Source organism: Erythrolamprus reginae, chromosome 2, assembly GCF_031021105.1.
Source record: "Erythrolamprus reginae isolate rEryReg1 chromosome 2, rEryReg1.hap1, whole genome shotgun sequence".
Classification (NCBI taxonomy): Eukaryota; Metazoa; Chordata; class Lepidosauria; order Squamata; family Dipsadidae; genus Erythrolamprus; species Erythrolamprus reginae.
This window is the reverse complement of record NC_091951.1, coordinates 77597560-77622961: the sequence shown is the minus strand read 5'-3', so window position 1 is coordinate 77622961 and position 25402 is coordinate 77597560. Positions and strand designations below refer to the sequence as shown.

Genomic DNA, 25402 nt, shown 5'->3' with positions numbered 1-25402 from the left:
CGGCTGTTTTAAAAAGGTGACAGCCAGGCGGCGGCACCCAGCGGAGCGCCATTTTGCGATCTATGGTGGGTTCGTAAGCCAAAAAAAGTTTCGTAAGAAGAGGCAAAAATTTTCCGAACCCCGGGTTCGTATCATGAGGGGTTCGTATCACGAGGTACCATTGTACTAGATTTTTTAAAAATGTGGGTCAGACAGCATCACCACCAGATGAATTTGTAATTGACAGACCAATCACAATCAACATGTAATCCTCAATGCTACTGCATCTACATGGAGGGAAGTATGTAGTGGAGTACCCCAAGGCTCTGTTTTAGGCCCAGTACTCTTCAACATCTTCATCAATGACTTGAACAAGGGGATAGATGGGAAACTCATCAAATTTGCAGATGACATCAAACTGGCAGGAATAGCCAACACTCCGGAAGATAGGCTCAAGATACAGAAGGATCTTGAACATTGCACACTATCAAACAAAATGAAATTTAATGGTGAAAAAAGTAAGGTTCAACATTTAGGCAAGAAAAACAAAATGCACAGGTACAGTATATGTGGTACCTTGCTCAACAGTAGCAATTGTGAGAGAGGGATCTTGGAGTCCCAGAGGATAACCATTTAAATATGAGCCAGTAGTGTGCAGCAGCTGCAAAAAAAGGCAACACAATTCTAGGCTGCATAAACAGAGGAATAGAATCAAGATCACATGAAGTGTTAATACCACTTTATAAGGCCTTGGTAAGGCCACACTTGGAATACTGCATTCAGTTTTGGTTGCCACAATGTAAAAAGGATGTCGAGATTCAAGAAAGAGTGCAGAAAAGAGCAGCAAAGATGATTAGGGAACTGGAGGCTAAAACATATGAAGAATGGTTGCAGGAATTGAGCATGGCTAGTTTAATGAAATGAAGGACCAGGGGTGACATGATAGCAGTGTTCCAATATGTCAGGGATTGCCACAAAGAAGCTATTCTCCAAAGCACCTGCGGGCAGGAAAGAAGCAATGGATGGAAATTAATCAAGGAGAAAAGCAATTTAAAACTAAAGAGAAATTTCCTGACAGTTTGAACAATTAACCAGCTTTTAAGAAGATGTTGGATAACCATTTGTCCGAAAGTGTAAAGTTTCCTGCCTAAGCAGGGAGTTGGACTAGAAGACCTCCAAGGTCCCTTCCAACTCTGTTATTCTGTTCTGTTCTAAATATGAGCTCCACATCCAAATTGTTTTCAGGGTTCCACAGCAAAAACAGCACTGCAGAAAACCCAGCAAAATGGATAAATCTACCATCTGTTACTATTGATCTGCAGGATAAATATATCAACTTTCTGAATACATGTTACCTACTTTGTATATAGGATAGGTTATATTTAAGTGGTGAAAATAAGGAAAATTTCAAATATTTTATTGGCGATGAAAAATTAAAATAACATAATAATAACGTACTCAAGAACTTTTCTTTTAAATGTCTTTATTTAACTTGTTACATTTAAGATTAGTAAGTGGGGACCCTAGGTAATCTAAATCAAAATAAAAACAGTAACTGCTATTCAAGGCTCGGCAATGTTTTGGCCAAGTTGCTAGCAGAGATCTCCTTAAAAGCATATTCAGTCCCACCTAGCTGAATATTCTGCAAATGTACGTATTGGGCAGTAAGCCAACTTCAGCTCAGGTATTTCTAACTTGTGGTGTCACATAACCTTATCTCAAACACTTAATCAGTTTCTCTCCTCTCATATTGAAATACAGAGACAGATTCTTATATCATGGCTCAACAATAAGATTGAGATGTTTATGATTTACTGGAGACAGGTCGTCTGCAAGCACAGGTGATCTGTTCCATTGCAGACAAAGTAATGGGCCATTCACAGTTAGCTGTGTTGATTCAGCACCAATTCATTCATTCATTCATTCATTCATTCATTCATTCATTCATTCATTCATTCATTCATGAGATTTATAGGCTGCCTAAGTCCATATATATGTATAATGAAGAAGAAACTTCTTCGAATCTTGGCAACTCCTCTGCCCACTTATACTGTATATTTCGGTGTATAAGACACACCTTTTTCCTCGATAAAAATTTCCTGAAAATTTGGGCATGTCTTATACTCTGAATGTATCTTTTTTTGAAGCTTTTTTTCCAGCCCTAACTAGGTGCTAACAATCTTCCCAGAAAGACAAGAAATGTTCTTTTCCTTCCTAATATTTCAGTCATTTTTTCAGATATAATCCAACACTTCCTCATAGTTCCCCTATCCTATGAAATATGACAATGCAAGTCTCCCACCTCTTTCAAGCATGATCTTGCAATAGGGAAAGTAAATATTACTAGAAAAGTTGAATAGCCAGTCAACAGAGTGAGGTTTAATGTAGGCATCTAAAGATATGGTTCTGAGTTAATTTGAAAAAGGGCAAAACGTAAAATGTAAAAGGTGAATACAGCAAGCTTTGTACAGTATAATGAATGATTGGTGTGGTCATTATAATTGGCTGCTGCTCCTGTTTGTGAGTATTATCAGCTTAAAAATTGTGAAAGAATTTTCAAATCAGCTGTTAAGTAAGATCTAATTCCCCCTTCCATTTTACAAGCTTTTCCAAATTCCAGTATTTCAAATCACCAAGTTTTTTATAAATGATATCAGATTCAATACGTACCATGTTTTTCTGTCAAGAGGACAAATAATGCTTTATGTCCATACTCAAAAATATGTGTTTGTAAGAGCTTGGAGAAAATATTTTATGCAACAATGTGAAAGATAATGTTTTTATACATTGCTGTATACTCCAAACAAGTTATTCAACATTTGATCAGAGTTTTATAATCATGCATACTCTTATTTTGTCTATTTATTTATTTATTTATTTGTCAAACATGTACAAGATAACAAGTATAGGCGTGAACAGTCTATCTAAAAGTCTGTATTTTAGCAATTCAACTATAATATTTATCTATAATGTTTTACTAGGTTTCTTTTTGAATTTTTAAAAGAACAAACAGTGGACATTTTAGCACTTAGTTCAGAGATTTAAATTATTAGTAAATAATTTAATTTACTAATATTTCTAATCAATGCTAACTGAAGAATCTTGGAAACTCCTCTGTCCACTTATACCGTATTTTTCGGAATATAAGACACACTTTTTCCTCCCTAAAAAAGGCTGAAAATTTGTGTGTCTTATACTCTGAATGTAGCTTCCCCCCCCCCCCCAGAGCTAACAATCTTCCCAGATCTTACCTTGCAGAGTTTTCCCTTGCTACTCTCTCAGAATAATGTTTTTCCAGCCCTAAGTCTTTGCAGGCTTTTTTTCATTGCTCTACTTGCTCCAAATAAGTTTCCTATGACCCCCCCCCCCCTTATTTTCCTGCCCAACAACTAAGGTGTGTCTTATACTTCGGTGTATCTTATAGTGCAAAAATTACGATAAATAGCATATTTCTCCCATTAGTTGTTTGTTCAATCTTTTTTCTGTATTTTAGAAATGATTATTTTTTTAAAAGAAATGTAAAAGAAAAAAAGCCATTCAAGAAGGTCACTCATCCTTTCGGTCTTCAGAGATTTACAAAACACCAGCCCAAATGCATTGGGGGCGGAGAACGAGGGTGTTACTATTGTTGCTATACAAGCTACAGTATATTTTATAAGCTAGTTTCGCCCGATGAACTTTTTAAGCTAGTATGTTCCCTTTTATCTTCTTAGTTAATCCAGCCATCTCATTGTTAAATAATGGTTGTGCAGGCCAACACAGCTAAAACATTATTTTCAATTGTAACTAAAAATAGTCTCAAATATGTGGCAACCTGTAGCTGTGCACAAAAGATGTGGAATTAAGACTCACATAAAGCAGTATACTCTTATTAAAACAGCTTATTTACCTAGAAGGAGAATTATATTTCATGCAAACCACACTATTAATAAATATTAATAACAATAATAATTTATATATCATTGACTCCAACTTTGATTGTTAAATTGTTTAAATTGTTAAAACATTTAAAAATGAAGAACAATACAATTCATTTATTCTGATTAAGCCAGTTCTCACCTGTGGATATTAGAGGATGCATGGAAGGAGAAGTAACAAATCCATCTATCCATCCATGAATAATAATTATTATTATAACTAAGTTATAATTAGTTATACTCATTATAATAATATATATAGGTGGCTGTAAGTTCGATCCTAGGTAGAGGCAAACATTTCTCTCTCTGGGCATGATGAGAATTTATTTGCTGCATATAACTTTGCATTGTCGACAGGAAGGGCATCTGGCCAATAAACACTCAGCTCTATTCATTTGCCCAGACTGGACACCACAAGGGATTATGGAGTCATGATGATAATAGCTAAGTTATAATGTTGGCTTGAAATATGAATAGTTATGTACACTACTGACGCTAATGTGATTGTGATGGGGAGAATTTGACTAAATAAATAAATAAATGTACATGGTGATGTTTATATATTTCTTGCTTTTCCAGTTATTACTAAAGCAGTTTGCAACAACATCTATTTATCAAATCCTCTCTAAAGTAAATCTGTTCTTTCTTAAAAGTGAATTAAAAATAAACTAATTGCTCCAGTCTACTTCCCTTATATTGTATTTATTTTTGTCTAATATAATTCCTAGCTATTGACTTACACCGGTGAATATTCTTTGTATAAGAAGAAGATGCTCAGCTTTGTAAAGATGGTTACAAGGAAGCTCTGTAAGCCTTAAAAAGAGGACTGGCAGAGGACTTTCTACTCAATTCCAGACAAGTGCTTCAAAAGCACACAAGCATAGCACCTGCCTCCATCTCATTAAAGCGGCAGTGTCTTCTCACAGAAGTGTAGGGCAATTTGGGGAAAAGACAGTGCTGTATTAAAGAACTATGCAGACGCATTACACTCCTGCCTAGTGCAAATTTTGGAAACAGAAACTAAAGCGCTACACCACCACTGTATTTAAGCTTTAAAAAACAGAAACTTGAATTGTCCCCAGCAATAACCATTGCAGCAGCCTCAGAAAACCTATACAATTATAATCACTCATTCAACATTGCTTTTACACGGAGAAGAAGCAGACAGAGCAAAGAGAAAGAAGTGTGTGTGGGGGGGGGGGGGGAGACAGGGAACCAAGCTTTGCAAAAAGCATAATCATATTAAATTCTGGAGTGGAAAAAGAGAGAAGAAATAGAAGCTAAAGAGCATTTTGCTTGCAAATTTGTATCGTTTTTAGCAGGGAATTATCTCCAAGGCATTTTGTAGCTAGAAAATTTGGGGGGGGGGGGAGAGAGAATAGGGCAGGTAGTTAACCAAGTGGAATCACGGGCTGCCAGCCAAAAGCAGCTCAGGTATTACAGCTAGGTATTTAAATTACTTAATCAAATCCCAAGACCCTTATTCTGCAAACTGATTAGGTAGTTGCTGGCATCACACCCTGACAAATGGCACGGTGGGGTTTTTTTTCACTCTGGTGCCAGGAGGTCTATGGGCTGAAGAGGCTCTGTGACACAGGCAGCACAAAGAGGGAGAGCACAAGCAGACAGGCTGGGAGCCACAATCTAGGTTTCATCTACCTCGGTGGATTTCTCCTATTACACACAATGCATACTTTACATTTTACAAGACCAAGGAAATGAAGGAAAATATATCTTTCACCAAATAAGACATCAGTCCCTTAATAACTGAAATGACTGATATTTTTAGATGGAGGTCTAGTTTAACTTACTTACATTAAGAGTCTAATCTCTCCTGAACAATGACTGTGTAAGCTTGAATAAATAGTAAGAAATCTGTTCCATTAATTAAGTGCTGCCTGTACTGCTCGGATTTGTAACAAATGTTAATAGATTTCTCTCTCTTTTCTCTGTTGGACAATTACTTTATTTTGCCAACTTGCTAATGGATTAAATTGAAAAGGTCCGTATGTTTAAAAAGAAAGGGATTGTGTGTGAGAAAGAGAAGATATTAGCTTCAAAGTTACAATAGGCAAGTGGCCCAGTGGCCCACTTTGCTCAGAAATGTGTGTGTGTGTGTGTGTGTGTGTGTGTGTGTTTACTAATGGGTAGTACTCAATGGCCAAGGGAAGGACAGGTTTAACTAATTCAATTTGTGCCTTCCATCACCTACATTTCACTTAACAAGTTTATTGTGGTGTTTCCTATTCTTTTATTAACTAGATACAAAAATAAAAAAGAATACACAAAATTATTTTACAAAGGAAAAATAACTTTATTCTAGCTTTATGGCATAAATTGTTAAAGCTGCGAGAGCAATCACGGGCTTTCCCAAATATGCCCATGTTACACTAACACTCCGCAGTCTGCATTGGTTGTCGATCAGTTTCCAGTCACAATTCAAAGTGTTGGTTATGACCTATAAAGCCCTTCATGGCACCGGACCAGATTATCTCAGGGACTGCCTTCTGCTGCATGAATCCCAGCGACCAGTTAGGTCCCACAGAGTGGGTCTTCTCTGGGTCCCGTCAACTAAACAATGCCGCTTGGCGGGACCCAGGGGAAGAGCCTTCTCTGTGGCGGCTCCAGCCCTCTGGAACCAACTCCCCCCAGAAATTAGAATTGCCCCCACCCTCCTTGCCTTTCGTAAGTTACTTAAAACCCACCTCTGCCGCCAGGCATGGGGGAATTGAGATACTCTTTCCCCCTAGGCCTTTACAATTTTATGCATGGTATGTCTGTCTGTATGTTTGGTTTTTATATTAATGGGTTTTTAATCATTTTTATTATTGGATTATTATTGTACGCTGTCTTATTATTGCTGTTAGCCGCCCCGAGTCTCCGGAGAGGGGCGGCATACAAATCCAATAAGTAAGTAAGTAAGTAAGTAAGTAAGTAAGTAAGTAAGTAAGTAAGTAAGTAAGTAAGTGTAAACTCCTGTCACTCCAAACATTAACCTACTTGCTCATGGTCTGCTTATTTATAATGTTTTCCACAGATTAGTTGTGTATTAGCTTTAAACTAATTTGCAAACACAAATATATTTATAAATTAAAGTAATATTTATGTTTCCTACAAGCCATCATTTATATTTTGCACTGATCCTCTTACTTTTGCATTGTATCCAAAGCAACTAAACACAATGGATTTGTGTTGTAAATATCATTTGTAATTTGAACATCTGAAAGGAGAAGAACCAACACAAGATATCAATTAGTATATATTATTATATACAGTGATCCCTCGTTTATCGTGGGGGTTACGTTCCAAGACCACCCGCGATAAACAAAAATCCGCAAAGTAGGATTTTCTCTCTCTTCCCCACATTGTCCCTCACTTCCCTCCCCCTTTACCTTTCATCTCTCTGCCTCTGTCTCTCTCTCTCAGGGAATCCTCGTGAGGGGCTCCCGGAGGCTCCACTCCACACCCAGCATCAAAGTGTCCCTTTGGTAGGGACAAGGCAGGTGCGCCGTTGAATTAGCCCCAGCCCCCCCCCCCCCCCCGCCACAACCAGGACTGGCTAACTCAGCTACTTAAAGCAGCCTTCCCTCCACCCGTTACTGCTCGGGTTAGGGCAGAAGGTCTGACTCAGGCAAAACCGCTACCATCCACACTCACTTCCGGGTCTTTCAGCAACCCGTGATGCACTGAAGCCATGAAAGGCAAAGTGGCGAGCGATCACTGTAGTCTATTTACTTATTTCAATGAGGAAAGCAAACCTCCACATAAAAGCATAATTCCAATCAGGGGAAGAGTTCAAGTTGTATAACTTTTTCCCAATACCAGCAAACTAAATTTAGTTCGAAAGTTAATTTCTTCTCTGAAAATCAGTTGAAGCATAGATTTTTATAGTGGCAATCCCAATTTTCTTCTTTACTATACAACTGAACATAAACATACACAATCAGTAATTTGGTATTCAAATAAAACACAATAAAGAATAGGCTTTTATTTCTTTGGGGGAACAAACTGAAAGAAAGGTAGATGTTGTTTTTAATAATTTTATTGTCCAATTGCTACAACCTACTGCTAATTTGTTCATATTTTCCTAATAAAATCTAGAAGAAAAATCCAACAGCAGCTAATATTGGGCATCAGTTGAGTTTTGATACTATGCTGGGCAAGGTACCTTTTTTCAGAATTTAAACGTGCACAAGTGTGTATACACACACACAAAGTTTATTTAAGAAAATAAGTTTTATCTGTAATATGGGGAAGTCAACCTTTTGACAATCAAGGACCACACTATGCTATCTTGTTCAGATTCTGGAGATCACTGATAGCATCAAAAAAGGCTATAACTGAAATTTTCAAGTTTTTTCTTCTTCTTCTTCTTACTGTTGCAGAGATGAAGAATTGGAGAATTGAGTTCTATAAGTACATTCCCAATTGCTTAAATAGGATGCAAACCTAGTTTTAAAAAAATAGCCTGTAAGGTTTGTGAGTTGCCAAGTGCCTGATGATTCACTACCCTGTTTCCCCGATAGTAAGACACCCCCAATTGTAAGACGTATCGGGGGTTTCAGGGGGGTCGGCTAATATAAGCCGTACCCCGAAAGTAAGACATATGTCTTACTTTCGGGGAAACACGGGGTATTGCCGCCTCCCTCTCATCTAGCTGCGCGCCGCCTCCTGCCCATACGTCACCGCGCCGTCCCCTGCACTTGTCACTGCCGCCTCCTGCTTAAAATACGGTAATGCACACAGTATTAATCATACATCAGTAAAACATACACACTGGCATACTGGGGTATCATCTGCTGTTTTGTGGTGAATACAATACTGTTCAGGTTGTTAATAAATGTTAATTTTATGGTTAAAACAAAAAAATTGACAATTTTCTTTTCCAATATAAGACATACCCCGAAAGTAAGACATAGTGGGGCTTTTGGGGATAAAAAGAAAGTAAGATACTGTCTTACTTTCGGGGAAACACGGTATATTTTGAGACTCTTGCAGAACCACAGCAAGCTGCAAAACATGGCTTATATCCATGAAGGGATAGTTCAGTCATCCAACTGAAGAGCGACTGTGCATTGTTCAAAACTGATTGGAAAGAGGTGTTTTGCAACGTCTGCAAGTGGGAACAATGCTGTAGATGCATTTTTCCCCAGCCTCTTGTAGAGTCCTGAGAAAAAGAGTGTTGGTGTGCGTGAGGATTAACACATACAACTGAACTGTAAAGGAAACTGTTAGTAAAACAGGTCCGTGCATTGGCCATATCATGTATCGGAGAAAAAAACCCACTCTTTTTAAATATGATAATTCAGATTCAGTGCTACTCATTTAAGAAAGGTTTCTCATATCAAATGACTCCAAGCCAATGTGCAAATAGAAAATTCCATGAACTTTGTTGCATTCATACACCCCACTTATAGAAACAACCAAACGATATGTGAAACTGGAAAAAAAACCAACAAAAGAACCAAGTGGTAAATTGCAAAATGCAAATGGTGGACAGATGTATGAACCAAAAAAGGAAACAGAGATAAAACTATTAATACAGATGGGGATGCTATTTTTTAACCATTTATCTTGAAAACCTGCATGGGTTTTTTTGTACGGAGCACTTATGTTCGGTCTTGATGATTTGTTGAAAAACCACAGAATCTATTGAAAGATGATCTAGTCCATCTCCTCCTTTCTTGTTTAACATGGGGCTTTATCAAATGTCACCTAGGGTTTTCTTGAAAACCTCTAGTTTCCTTATGATCTATTTATATTCAGCTTATTAAACTGGTGTTCGCATGATCTACAGATGCTAGTTTGCCACAGCAAAACAACACTGAAGACATGGACTGCAGGGCAGATGTGCAAAATGTCCAAACTCAATGGTTACAAGCTTGAAAGGGCTGTTTCGTATGCCCCATGACTGAAAATGTAATAGAGCATGCTTTATTCGTTGCGTTTCATTCCATTTTCAAAATAGCCATTTCAAGCACTTCAAAATCCAAACATTTTGAAATTTAAATGCACATTTTTCTTCACCAATGCTACTCTCTCAAATGAGATCTGCTTGCTTATTTGACAATTTTAATTTTTCCAGCTAGGTAATATGTATATACTCCCATTGCATACTAGTTATGCAAAAAGAAAAAGAAAAAAATCCCTTTGCTTTTAAGCTTTTCTGCTGCTTCTCCCTCCAGTTTAGGGCTAGCTGCATCCATCCTAGTCCCCTATTTAAAGCCCTCTTCCAGAATAAACTAGGCTATGGCTAAATTTAGGTTAGACGATGACTAGGAAAGGTAGTGAAACTGTTATAGAAAAGTAAGCTAAAGGCCTACTAGCTAATAGTGGCAGTGTAAACTCTGTAGAATATTAAATTTCTGCAGCAAGTACAGCAGCAAGGTGCATACTCTCAGGTGGAATAAACTGCCTGGGCAATGGTTGAATCAGGCTGAGAATCAGCTGCCTTGTCAATTATTCTTTTGGGATGTCCTCATTCATTAGAACTGCATCTCCCTACAGTTTAAATACCCGCTTGAAAGCAAATAACCATGCACGGCACATGACATATGACTGCATATTTTCTTGATCCTTGAAACAAGAATGCATGACAAAGGCTATTCTTGTGCCTGGCCCATTTTTTTTTGTCATGAGAAACTTCTTCAGTTGCATAGTCAGCTGCATTGAGTCAGGTTCTGCCCCTGGTTCTTTTTTTCCAGGAAAATTGCAAATTTTAGAAGAATAATTTTGATGTACCGTATTTTTCAGAGTTTGGAGAGGGACGGCATACAAATCTAATAAATAATAATAATAATAATAATAATAATAATAATAATAATAATAATAATAAGGTGCACCTAGATTTTGGAGGTGGGAAACAAGGAAAAAAGTGTTTTGAACTAAATGGTGTTGTCTATTATTTAATAAAATACCAGTGTAGCAGAATACTTTGTACAACCATGTACACTTTTTATAAACTTTTAAAAGTTTTAAGACTAGTGGACTTCAACTCCAGAATTCCTGGAGCTCAGAAATGGGAGTTGAAGTCCACAAGCCTTAAACTTGCCAAGTTTGAAGACCCTTGCATCCCTAACCCCTAACCTAGGGATCTTCAAACCTGACAGCTTTAAGACTAGTGGACTTTAACTCCCAGAATTCCTTCTCCAGTCATGTTAGATGGGGTAATTAGAAGGCAAAACCAGCCAGGTTTTGGAGGAAAATGGGCTGTTTTCTGCCTGTTTTTGTTTTTGTGCAAAAATGGGGAGGGCAAATGGTCTGGGATGCCTGTAGAGAACTCCTGGGTGCTGAGGGATGGCAAAATGCCTCCATCTTTGTAAAAAATGGGCCAGTTTGTGCCCTTTTTTCCTTTGCCTACACCATTTTTGTGGAAAAAGGATGAGAAACGGCTCATTTTTCACAAAAATGGGGCCATTTTTGCCATCCCCAGGACCCAGGAGCTCTCTGCAGGCTTCTCTAGACCCTCTGTCCAAAAATGGGATACAGGGAAAGGGTTTTGGGAGAGCAAAAATGGCTGCGTTTAGAGTATAAGACGTGCTGACACTTCCACCCTCTTTTAGGAGGGAAAAGGTGCATCTTATACTCCAATAAACACAGTATGTACACTAGCTGCAAAAAATATATATGCTACCTATCCCTACAGGGACCATGTTGATTAAAATTGACATGTACCAGCTTTGTGCACTGCTGTTCATTCAATTAATTGTAGTAATGGGGACAAGTGTACCTTGATCTCTGTAAACACCCTGGAGCCCACCACATATAGATCTTTGGCAGTGGTGGGTTGCTACTGATGCGGGAGGCATCTCAGTTCTGTAGCAGCTGCCAGATTATGCAATTTGTTCACGACCACTCCGGTGCTGGTCCTTTGGGTGCCACCATCTTTTTTCCTCAATTTGTGGTCTTTTTTGCTTCCTGAGCATACAGAGAAACAAAATCTATAGAGGAGACCTTTATGTGTGCTAGATTTTGGCTTTTTTTTTTTTTGTTTCCTGCGCCTGCGGGAAAGCAAAATCACATTGGGGACCCTCGCACGTACACGAGAATCTTCATGCTGCGCATCAGTAGTAGCAAATAAGAGGAATCCGCCCCTGGTCTTTGGTCTTTATCACAATATGGCAGTCTCCCACACAGCAATCTTCTTTACCTTAACAACCACTATACATAAAGACTTGACTAAAATGAGGTGACTGTTCTTTCTAGCTTAGATTTGCTCAACAGTGTAAAAAATAAATAAATCTAAAGCCCGCTCTTAATTTGCTGCCAGTGTCCGCATGTGCATTATCTGACTTGTTTCTGGAATACAAACTTGCAATACTTAAAGCAGTGTTTTTCAACCAGTGTGCCGTGGCACACTAGTGTACCGCGAGACATGGTCAGGTGTGCCGCGAAGCTCAGAGAGAGAAAGAAAACAAGAGAAAGAGAGAGAGAAATAAAGAACAAGAGAGGAAGAAAACAAGAGAGAAAGCAAGCAAGAGAGAGAAAGAAAGAGAGAGAGAGAAAGAAAGAAAGAAAGAGAGAAAGAAAGCAAGAGAGAGAGCAAGAGAGAGAAAAAAGAAAGCAAGAGAGAGAGAGAGAAAGAGAGGGAGGGAGGGAAGGTGGGAGAGAGAAAGACATAGAGGGAAGTAGGGAGGGAGAGAGAAAGAGAGCAAAAAAGAGGAAAGAAGGAAGAGAGAAAGAGGGATGGAGAGAGAGAGAAAAAAAGAGGGAGAGAAAGAGGGAGAGAGAAATACTGTAGAGCGAAAGGGAGGAAGAGAGATAATTTTTTTGTCCAAACGTTTTTTAGCGCCCCCCCCCTTCAATGTTTTGGTTTTGTAAATGTAAAAAATGTGCCACAGCTCAAAAAAGGTTGAAAATCACTGACTTAAAGTACTAGAGGTCCATGAAGACTGTCCCTATCTGTTGCTATTGTAACTGGGATGCCCAATTAACTTCTTTTGTATACCTTGGTTGGAAGACCTCTTGTCAAAAGCAGCTTCTTGCTTTCCATCTCCATTTACATATGACAGGAAACAAACTAAAGAGCATAAAACTCATTAATAAGTAATGATTATATGAAGCAATTGTATTGCATTTCCTATGGGAAAATGGACTTTCATTTTTTTCCTCTCTCTCTCTCTACCCAGCAGCAGTAAAACTGATCAGTCCCATCACCCTCAAAGAAAATGTTAGACAACATCTCTTCATTTATTCATTTATAATAGAGCATTCACTGCAATGTTCCACAAGATATATGATGTCCAGTCATAAATGACTATGCTAAGCCTAGAAAATATAAAACTACAATTACCGTAAGTGGGAATACTCATTCTATTCCTGAAGAGATAGAGCAAATACTGAAAAACCCAGAAAAACATTCATTAAGGATATCTTAATTCAAAAATACCCGTAATTTTGCATAACTGTAACTCAAGGTTGGGGAAGGTATAGTTATTGATATGTTACAGGACTCCTAACCACACCGTCCTGAACTACCAATGACTACTATGTCCAATCATATTAAAAAGGCTACAGAGTCCACATCCTTCTCTTAAGAATTCAGAATCACCCACCAGTTTTGGAATCCAACTATTATAACGTTAGATACGGACCTCATTTAGATGTTTGGAAAAATTCTGAAAGACTTAAAATTCTAATGAATATTCTATTATGATTCAGGTACTGATTCTGTTTTAGGTATCAAGTTTCATAATTTCAATAACTCAAAGACAGATTGTTGATCTCCATTCATCAATGAATGAATCTGAACTATATATTGGTATATATTACAACCTGGTTATCTAGCCCAGAGAGGTTTAGAATTGGAAGAGGTTTTTTTCCCCTCAATTCACTGTCAGCATTTAATCTGAGCTTTTCCCAAGCAGTGGATAAGGATTTTCCCCATTTGCCTTTTTGTTAAGATAAAAATGGGAACGATCAATTCCTAGCCTGAGAAATTCAGTATCTAAACTCAGTATCTAAATTTAGTGTTGTGAGTATATAATTTAATGTCTGAATCTTTGATATATTTTTACCTCAGATTCAAGTCATGTTTTTTTTAAATAAACCATAATATTTAGATACTGCAAATATCAACTTCTTGCCATATTTTGATGAAAAACATTTGCACATGTTTAAAATAAATTTGAGACTGCTTTATGATTGATTTTGGGATGTACATATATTAGGAGTATTAAAACACAGCTTAAATTCGGTAGGTTGCCTTTATGCGAGTGACAATAAGGGGAAAAAAAGGATAGCTCCTTGGCGCGTCACTCTGTGGAATTTGTAGGAGCATTAATAGTTTTTATGTGGTTCTTACTAAGCGTTATATAAGTACAGAATAAAACGATTGAAACATAATATATTAAGACATACAATGCTGATAGATGCTAATGCCACAACTTGAGGATTTTTTGTTGTTATTTTTTGTTGCTATTCCAGAACAAACAAAAAAAAACACTTTAATACTCAATAATGCAAGATAATTATCTCTATTGTTATTATTGGGTGGATATTAATTCACCTCAGCCATGCTGGATATGTAAAACAATGTTTCAATTTATTTTAAATTATAATAATAGCTGGTAAAATATACAGTGCTCCCTCGATTTTCGTGGGTTCGAACTTCGCAAATAGCCTATGCCACGTTTTTTCAAAAAAATATGAATTCAAAAATACTTCGCGGGTTTTTTTCTAAACCGCGGTTTTTCCCGCCCGATGACGTCAAACATCATTGCCAAACTAATAATTTCTGCAAATAAATAACAAAAAAAAATTATTAATAAATAATTATGTTTATAAATATCAGAATCACTAAGTGTCTTATTTAATGGTGAGTACCAGCAATAATGGTGAGTAAATGGTTGTTAAGGGAATGGGAAATGGTAATTTAGGGGTTTAAAGTGTTAAGGGAAGGCTTGTGATACTGTTCATAGCCAAAAATGGTGTATTTACTTCCGCATCTCTACTTCGCGGAAATTCGACTTTCCTGGGCGGTCTCGGAACGCATCCCCCGCGAAAATCGAGGGAACACTGTATCTGAAAAGGCATCTTTGAAAGTCTTTCTCAAATTTAAAAAGCAGGCAGAACTCACAGATAAGTCCTATGTAAGGATCAGCTTCCTCCATTCCAACTGAAGACAATGAGAGTTTTTCCTCTACTGTGTGTGTATTGTCTGTGTGTCCAGATGTTTATGTACTGTATTTGGGTGACAATGGGGCATCTGCATGTATATAGAATGTGTATCTTACACAAGCAAAAGGCCATATTTGCCTTCCTCCAGCACCCAGGAGCACTCTGCAAGCTTCCAATTTTTTTGCAAAAACAGGTAACAAACAGGTCTATTTTTGCAAAAAACCGGGGTGCATAGAGGGTTTGGGAGGCCTGCAGAGTGCTCTGGGGGGCTGGGGAAAGGCAAAAACACCCCCTTTATGCAAAAAACCAGGCCTATTTTTGCAAAAATGGGCCACGCAGAGGGTTTGAGAGACTTGCAGAGTGGGGGCAGGGGGGGTGGACCAAAAAAATTTGTTCTCTTTGAAATCTTGGTGTGTCTTATACACTGGTACGTCTTATAGTCCGAAAAATACAGCAGCTAACATCGTAGAAGATAGGGTCAAGATCCAAGGGCCCTATCTAACAAAATGAAATTCACTGTAGAGAAAAGTCAAGTCTTACCCTTAGACAAGAAAAAACAAAAGCACACATATACTGTAGACTAGGTGAAACCAGGATTAATAGCAGTAACTTTGAGAGAGATCTTGGAGACTTAGTGCACAATCAATTAAAAATGAGCCAGTAGTGTGTGGCAGCAGCCAAAAAAAGCCAACCTTAAATTGCATTAACAGAAAGATTCAATCAAGATCACATGAGCCACTAATACCACTATGATATACTATAAAGCCTGGGTAAGACCACACCTAGAATACTGCATCCAGTTTTGGTCACCACACTATAAAAAAGATGTTGAGACTCTAGAAAGAGTGCAGAGAAGAAGCAACAAAGATGATATGGGGATTGGAGGCTAACATGTACAATGAACGGTTGCAGGAACTGGGCGTGGCTAGTCTAGTGAAGAAAAGCAATGGGGTGACCAGGGGTGACATGATAGCAGTGTCCCAGTATTTGGGACCGGTTAGGTCCACAGAGTTGGTCTTCTCCGGGTCCTGTTGACTAAACAATGTCGTTTGGCAGGACCCAGGGGAAGAGCCTCCTCTGTGGCGGCCCCGACCCTCTGGAACCAGCTCCCCCCGGAGATTAGAACTGCCCCCACCCTCCGTGCCTTTTGCAAACTTCTTAAAACCCACCTCTGCTATCAGGCATGGGGGAACTGAGACATCTCCCCCGGGCCTATACAGTTTATACATGGTATGTTTGTGTGTATATTTGCTTTTAATAATGAGGTTTTTTGTGTTTTTTAAATTATTAGATTTGTTTTTACATTGTCTTTATTATTGCTGTGAGCCGCCCCGAGTCTACGGAGAGGGGCGGCATACAAATCTAATAAATTAAATTAAATTAAATTAAATTAAATTAAATTAAATTAAATTAAATTAAATTAAATTAAATTAAATTAAATTAAATTAAATTAAATTAAATTAAATTAAATTATACATACATACATACATACATACATACATACATACATACATACATACATACATACATAAATTTAACAGACTGTCACAGAGAGCAAGGGGTCAACCTATTTTCCAAAACAACTGATGGCCAGACAAAGATTAATGGATGGAAAGTGATAAAGGAGAGATTCAACTTAGAAATAAGGAGAAATTTTCTGACAGTGAGAACAATTAACCAATGGAACTGCTTGCTTTCAGAAGCTGTGGCTGCTTCATCACTGGAAACTTTCAAGAAGAGACTGGACAGCCATGTCAGAAATGATATAGAAATATTTGAGCAGGGAGGTGGACTGCATAACCTGCAAGGTTCCTTATAGCAGTGTTTCCCAACCTTGGCAGCTTGAAGATATTTGGACTTCAACTCCCAGAATTCCTCAGCCAGCGAATGCTGCCTGGGGAATTCTGGGAGTTGAAGTCCAGATATCTTCAAGTTGCCAAGGTTGGGAAACACTGCCTTATAGAATATATATTTGACAGGGTATTGTGATAGATGTAGGATTAGTTTTTGAAATTAAGCATGCTCTTCCGAGATACTCTTCTGAAATTTTCATTCCAAAATCTCAACAATCAAAGGCAATATTGTATTCATTTTAAAAAAATATTTTCTTGGATCTATGAAAACAAGTGCAGAGGTTGATCTTGGTTTTGTCTTTAAAAATACAGAAAATTATCTGAGCATTTATTCTTATACCTCAAAACAACCTTACATGTTTTTCTAGTTTGTGTGCGTATATCTGTGAGTGTGAAGTTGGAGTTCCTTTTTTCATTTCAGCCAGTTGGCCTGAATAGGTATATGTAACTTTCATTCCAATGCCATTCAAACACAAAAAGGAGAATTGTATCCTGAATGAATGGCTACCAAATTTCATTCCAGTATCTCAATGTTTGACAGAGTTATCAGATGACAAGGTGACAAATGCAAAGCGGAATAGACAGTAGTTAAATCAAGAGCCTTATTTTTCTTTGTCAAATTTGACTAAGTCAATAGTAAATTAGAGCAGCTTAGGGGAAGGGCAAAAAAGATATTAAAACAATGTTTGCTTGAAAATTTATGAAAACAAAATATCAAATAGCACAAAAAAACATGTTTAAAAATCACAAAGCTGCTAGAAAGGAAAGTGTGAAAGATTTTCCTCTGCTTAGAAGGAATATGAGAAAAGGCTATTTCCGTTTTTGTCTTCATCACGTTATATAAATTGAATAAGATTTTGTTGTTGTTGGAGAGGAAAGAACAAGGACTTGTTTTAAAATGTCTTTACAGCAGAAGTAGATGTAGCTATTGTTATTAACTTATAACAGACAGTCTCTTAGAAAAAAATATTTTCAGTGATAAAAATTACACTTCATATATTGATGTCTAGCTCAATATAAGTCCTCAGAAAATTAAAGAAAAAAACTGTTATATTGTATAAGATGCATCTTTTTCCTCCCTAAAAGAGGCTGATAATTAGGCTGATAATCAGACTAATATTAGATTTTATAATCTGGTTGTAGCTTTTCCTCCCCAGCCCTAACTAACTGCTAACGATCTTTCCAGCTCTTACCTTGCAGGCTCTTTCATAGTTTCTCTGTGCGAAAAATGTTTTCGAAGCCCTAAGTCTTCGCAGGGTTTTTTCATTACTCTAAATTGCTCTGAGAAAGTTTCTTTCCAGCCCTAACCAGGTGCTAACAATGTTCCCAGCTTTTACCAGGTTGCAAGCTCTTTCATTGTTACTCTCTGCCAAGAATGTATTCCAAACCCTGTCTTTGTAGGGGGTTTTTTTCATTGCTTTACTTGCTCCAGATGTTTCTTTCCCGCCCTAACCAGGTGCTAATGATGTTCCCAGCTTTTATCCGCTTGCAAGCCCTTTCATTGCTACTCTCTGCAAAGAAGAATGTTTTCCAAGCCCTAAGTCTTTGCAGGGTTTTTTCCATTGCTCCAAATGTTTCTTTCCAGGTGCTAATGATGTTCCCAGCTCTTACTGGCTTGCAAGCTCTTTCACTGTTAGTCTCTCCGAATAATGTTTTTTTAAAGCCCTTAACCAGAGGATAAAATAATATGCTGAAGCTGACCAGACTAAGGACGCTAGCCAGATGAATACCTGGTAAGCAGAATCTTTTCCCTATTTTCCTCCCCAAAAACTAAGGTGCATCTTATATTCCGGTGCGTTTTATACTCCGAAAAATATGGTAACTCTTTCATGCGCCCTGCCAATTTTAAACAATAGTACTTTCTGGTAGTCCTGAAATGCACATTTGTATCTTGCCTTTCAGTGCTAGCAATCCAGAAAGAATGCAAGAAATCAAAACTGCTTCCCAAAGTCCTGTTTGCTGGTGCCATAATTAATGTAATCAAGCAATTCCACAAACTGCTTCCAATTGCTGGCGTCACTTTCATGTGCAAAGCCAGACGTTCAAAAAAAAAGTGGGGGGAACCGTCTTTCTTTCCCTAAACCTTTTCAGTGAGAACAAATCTTTGCTAAACAGTTTAGGATAATTTGTACTGTAACAGGTCCCCAGGCACTCTTGACACAATTTCAATTGCCATCTAATGTTTCTGTGTAATTGAAAGGCAGCAACTAGTACTTAAATAATTACCACACTAAACAGTTCAGAAGGGTCAGTTCAGAAGTTCTCACAACCAAAATAGAAAATTTTGGGGAAAGTGATTTTAAAGAAGTTTTTAACAGCCGACAATGTAATATCCTTCTTTTTCAATTAAATCCTCCACTTTCATCTACTGCACATAACAGAGTTTAAGTTTCAAAGCTAAAGGAGCCTGAAGACTATAAATATGTAAAAGTTTACTAATGTACTGTTTCTGCCTGGCTCAAACAATGCAAAGCAGCAGTGACCAAAAAGATTCTTTCTTCCTGATACCGTAATTTTTTTTTAATGGAGGGAAATGTATTTGAATAAGAGTTGCCATTAGCAACTACTGAACTTCAAATAGAAACCCAGAAACATAGAAGTCTGACGGCAGAAAAAGACCTCATGGTCCACCTAGTCTGCCCTTATACTATTTCCTGTATTTTATCTTAGGATGGATATATGTTTATCCCAGGCATGTTTAAATTCAGTTACTGTGGATTTACCAACCACGTCTGCTGGAAGTTTGTTCCAAGGATCTACTACTCTTTCAGTAAAATAATATTTTCTCATGTTGCTTTTGATCTTTCCCCCATTAACTTCAGATTGTGTCCCCTTGTTCTTGTGTTCACTTTCCTATTAAAAACACTTCCCTCCTGAACCTTATTTAACCCTTTAACATATTTAAATGTTTCGATCATATCCCCCCTTTTCCTTCTGTCCTCCAGACTATACAGATTGAGTTCATTAAGTCTTTCCTGATACGTTTTATGCTTAAGACCTTCCACCATTCTTGTAGCCCGTCTTTGGAACCGTTCAATTTTGTCAATATCTTTTTGTAGGTGAGGTCTCCAGAACTGAACACAGTACTCCAAATGTGTCTCACCAGCGCTCTATATAAGGGGATCACAAACTCCCTCTTCCTGCTTTTTATACCTCTAGCTATGCAGCCAAGCATCCTACTTGCTTTTCCTACCGCCCGACCACACTGCTCACCCATTTTGAGACTGTCAGAAATCACTACCCCTAAATCCTTCTCTTCTGAAGTTTTTGCTAACACAGAACTGGCAATGCAATACTCAGATTGAGGATTCCTTCTCCCCAAGTGCATTATTAAATACAGAAGAACTATTCTGTACCCTACTTCTGGATTATACAAAGTGGGACTAAAGTAAAAAGATATAAGCCATATACACTTATGGCCTCAAGGGCACATTTGCCACCACCTCAGACTAATATTAGAGCAGCATGGGCAGAGATACATTGTACAGCCAAACTAGCCTTGAGTCATTGTAGCTTAGTAACTCTGGTATCCATTCATCTTTCACAGCCATCGAATACTATTTTCATTCTTCATAATGCTTTGACAACTGTTACTAACAGTACTGTATATCATTTCCAGCAGAAGTCATTATTCCAACATTGCTTTCCCTCACCCGCTTAGTAACTGTTTCTATAGCATATACTGTAGATACACATTTTGGTAATCCTTCAGATTAAAAAGCTAGGGCTACGCCACACTTTGAAAATAATTTGGAACAGCTCTGGATCTCACACAAGCAGGAGACACACCGCTTTTCCGTTCATTATAACCACCCACCATTTTGCAAGTTTCTATGCAAGCCTTAAAAAACAGTGTAGAGTACACTCAGTTATTACAACTCATAAAGCAACTGCTTCCTTTGCAGTCTCATGTGAGAATCTGAAACGCAACTTTAAAGTGAAAGGCCACCAATGTTGAAAAATGGTTTGCCTAAACATAAGCAGCTATAGCCATAAATGTGTCTATAACCTTCAGTGAGTTTGTGTGTATAAGTACTCCTAGTTGATGGATGCCAGGAATAAAATGTTAGCTTACAATTCATTCACCACTGCATCAATCCAACAACACACAGTCTCCTGCAAAGCCCCGGAGGAAAGGATTTAAAACACAACTAGCAAAACTCAAAAGACCCAAAGACCCTGACAAGTCTAACAGGCTCGATGACTTTGCAGTTAACTGAGCACAATAGGGTATGTCAGTTCTATGGGATCTGTAGAAGCGGAATCAAAATTCCCAGAGCCTAAAATAATCTTTTTGGACTTCTGGCCCATCTTTATTGTTGTGGTTGGCTCTAGCCCAGCTCCTGCCCCAGGGAATGTGGAGGTGGATGTAGGGGAAACTTCAACATGTCATAGGCCTGTGTTATTGCCAACAGAGTCAGTTCAGAGTTTAGTTTCCTCGGACAAAGAAGAAGGTGGGAGTGACTTGGAAGAGGGGGGATTGGCACACAGCCCAGGCAGTCAATCTCCCTTATCTTCCATTGATTCAGATGAAGACGTCTTGGACCCACGCAAGCGCAGAATTATGTGTAGAAGAGACCACGTAAGGACATATTACAGGAGATAAGAGAGGCCACCTGTGTTTGGGGGGGGGGCTCCAGTAATTATGGCTGCTGCTATAAATAGCAGCGTGTGGGTTTGGCCATTGTGGAAGAGTATCTGATCACAGTTCTTCAGGAATCGTGTGTTGCTGTTTTCTGGACTTTGTTAATTTTTCACTTTGAAACGAAAGCAGAGCAACATGTGTGTGTGTGTGTCTCACTTCATTGGAAGAAGAAGTGGTGTAAAGTTTCTTCACAACTGCTAGCTAAATACTTAATGACTACTTAACGGAAATTGTACAGACTACCCAGTTGTTTTGGGACGAGTGCTCTTTGCAATACAAAAAGAGTGCTTAGTTTATTTTGAATTTTGTGATAAAGAACATTGTTTTGAATTTTCAAACGTGTGTGTGTCTGAAATTTGTATCCTTGAATTTTCAGGAGGCTCCTACCAGAGAGCCCGGCAGAACATTTATCCAGAAAACTACCTCAAAATTGCTAACTATCTGCAAATTCGATAAATCATTATGTGTTGTCATTCTTATTGCCACATGTAATCCTTCATAAAGAGTCTTACTTTTATTAAATTCTAGTATTCTCTGAGAGAAAGAACTGTGACTGGTGAAGGGCTGCAAAAATATTTACTACCACTGTGGGCATGGCTTATTGTGTGGGTGTGACTTGATAGTCAGGTGATCAGGTAGGAGTGGCTTGCCAGGCATAGGACCAGGTGGGAGTGACTTGACAATCCTGTGACCAGGGGTGGCTTAAAAGTCATGTGACTGGGTGGGACTGGCTTACTGACCATAAGTTTTCAAATAGTTGCTGGGACTCTTTTTCAGTTGATTAAGTCACATTATTTGAATAGCCACAAAAAGGACAAACGATAGACAGCATTATTTGTTGAGGAGCACAGTAGCATTTTAAGGTTTTGTACTGAACCCATAAGGTTCAGTATGATAACAGATTAGGCGAGTAGCTCAATTTTCTTTAATTGCTATAAAAGTTCAGTTCTAGATAATGATTAAAATGATTAAAGTATTTATGGGTAAAAAACATACTATTTAATTATTTCCTATTTTACGAGTAATTAAGGATCATACTAAGGTACTAGAGAAGGAAGGACAATAAAACTATTAAGTATTCAATAAATAGTGCATAAGTTTGCTATCCCCACTGCATGCCCCCCCCCCTTGAGGGCAGCAGCCCATCACAGTCTGTGACTGGTCTCCAACTGCCTGATGAGATGACAAGAGTAAATGTTACTTGATGCTGATGACGACAACGACAACAATTTGTATGGCTGCCCACCTCCTCTAAGTGATTCTGAGTGATTCACAAGTAAAGAATAAAGAATAGTCAGAATAGTCATCATTTCCTTTTGAAAGATGAGACATTGACTGCCTTTGAGTAGATGGAATGATATGTGGAGATCTAACATCAGAGTGTGACATCCTTTCTGAACTAGAGGTGCATTTGGCTTTTGCAAAGATGACCATTGACATAGAGAAATGAATCTGTGGCGACATTTATCCTTTTAATATATAAAGTAATGCTATTTTCAGTAGATATTTACAACAGATATATACAATGCTGTGTTTATGGTGTCAGGTTATCTACCAAGTCCAACAAGAGAGGTAAGTTATGGGTCTTTTTTGCTAAGGAGTTCTTTCTGATAGACCTAGGAGATTTTTTTTCCTTTCATGGCATCCACCCTTTGGAACATCATCCACCTGAGCACGTCCTTTCAGTCTGAGGACTGAGTCAAAGCTTGGAGTCAGGGGTGGAGCTTCACATCTTTGAAAGATTCAGTCCTATAGGCTGAAGTATGAGGTCAACCCATGCTAGGATGCTAGCTCCACCCACTATAGAAAACTAAGGATTCCCCACCCCACCAGGCAACAAGAAAGCCACATTATAGTTGCATCACATATTCCCTCTTGCAATTATTAAAAAAAATGTTTGTTAAGCAGTTCTGTTGAATGTTTTAACTCAGTCTTGTTGTATACAAATCAGAATCACTTTGTATGAGATGGGCTGCCATATAAAATTCATTTGCTCACCCGTTCATTCATTCATTCACTCACAAATAAACAAACAAATGAACTGGATTTTACTGCAGTGTGCTCAGCATGGATTGACCTCCTCCTGGAACTGTTCTGCCAAATACCTTACTGCTTCTCTGCTCAGGAACTTCTGCCCAGTCTTTCCTCAGAATCCAGAACTTCTCCTCTGGTAGTCGGTCCTTTCCTTCCCCTCAGGAGTCTTGAATGAAGCTGCCACCCAGTTTTGTCCTTCTTGCTCTTGGGTCCAGTTGGAGCTCTTGCCCTTTTGGGTCTTCTCTTCATCCAGGGGAGCTACCTCTGAATTGTTCAACTTTCTTCTGGACCAGGAATTGACAACTGATCTGCATATTTAACTTCTCTCTCCAACCTTCCTCATCAGCCATTCTGTTTACTCCACGCAGAAGCTTTTTATCACCTCTCCTTTGCTCTCTCTTCAAATTTTATGTTAGATTAGCAGCATGCCCTCCAGCCACTGAGAAAGAGGGTGTTCCCTCCCACCCCACCCCGGGTTCTAATCCTTATCAACTATATAGAGGATGGACAAATTTTTATTTATTTATTTATTTATTTTATTTTGTCCAATACACAATGAGGGTTTTAGTGGGTATATATCTATATACACATAGTAAAATACATGATGAAGGTTATAGAGGAGATATTCATAGTAAAATATATCTAAGAAATAATAGAAAAGAAGATATAGTAATAGAACATATCAATGAAAGAATAGAAGAAGAGATATAGGAGAGCAATAGGACAGGGGACGGAAGGCACTCTAGTGCACTTGTACTCGCCCCTTACTGACCTCTTAGGAATCTGGATAGATCAACCGTAGATAATCTAAGGGTAAAGTATTGGGGGTTTGGGGATGACACTATGGAGTCCGGTAATGAGTTCCACACTTCGACAACTCGGTTACTGAAGTCATATTTTTTATAGCCAAGTTTGGAGCGGTTAATATTAAGTTTAAATCTGTTGTGTGCTCTTGTGTTGTTGTGGTTGAAGCTGAAGTAGTTGCCAACAGGCAGGATGTTGCAGCATATGATCTTGTGGGCAATACTTAGATCTTGTTTAAGGCGTCTTAGTTCTAAACTTTCTAGGCCCAGGATTGAAAGTCTAGTCTCATAGGGTATTCTATTTCGAGTGGAAGAGTTTAAAAATCTCATACTCACAGCTCTAGCTAACAGCCAGGTTATCTCATCAGCACTTGTGACACATAGCTGCTCTTCAAGCCCGAAAATCAGTTTTGTTTCCCCTTTCCTTACTCCAGTAGTTGGATCATGCCACAGCCATGCCAAGCCATTAAAATTCATATGCTACACCTAAAAAGATTTTGAATTTGCTGGAATCAGGGCGAGTATTAAAAAGGAAGCCATGAGAGGAACAATTTCTAAGGTAATGTTGAAAATGGCACTTGGACGAGGAATCAGGATGTGATTCCTAGTCTAAGCACTAGGAAGCTGTAATCTATCGGTGTATTTACAAATGTGGAGCCAAACAGTGTAGCTTTTTATAATAAACAAATGGAATGCACTGATTTTCCAAATGTCATCCAAGGCATTTTGGCAAGGTATCCAATATCTTGATAATGACTAAGATCACCACTGCTTGTTTATTATTATTATAGTTGGTCACATTGTCAGCCAGATGTTTAGTCTTGGTTTACCTTTTTTATTCACCTAGCATGTTTCTTTATTTTGTTTCTTTATTCATTCATTCATTCATTCATTCATTCATTCATTCATTCATTCAATTTTTTAATGCCACCCTTCTCCTTAGACTCAGGGCGTTTTACAACCTTGTAGCAATAGCACTATTTAACAGAGCCAGCATATTGCCCCCACAATCCGGATTCTTCCAAGGATCTGGCATAGGTAGATCTTGATGTT

General features: G+C 38.2%; 1 protein-coding gene across 1 annotated transcript in view; it reads right to left on the bottom strand.

Annotated features, from left to right (window-relative positions):
• EEFSEC (eukaryotic elongation factor, selenocysteine-tRNA specific) overlaps positions 1-25402 on the bottom strand; it is a 177016-nt gene that overhangs the window by 1673 nt on the left and 149941 nt on the right. The window lies entirely within an intron of this gene.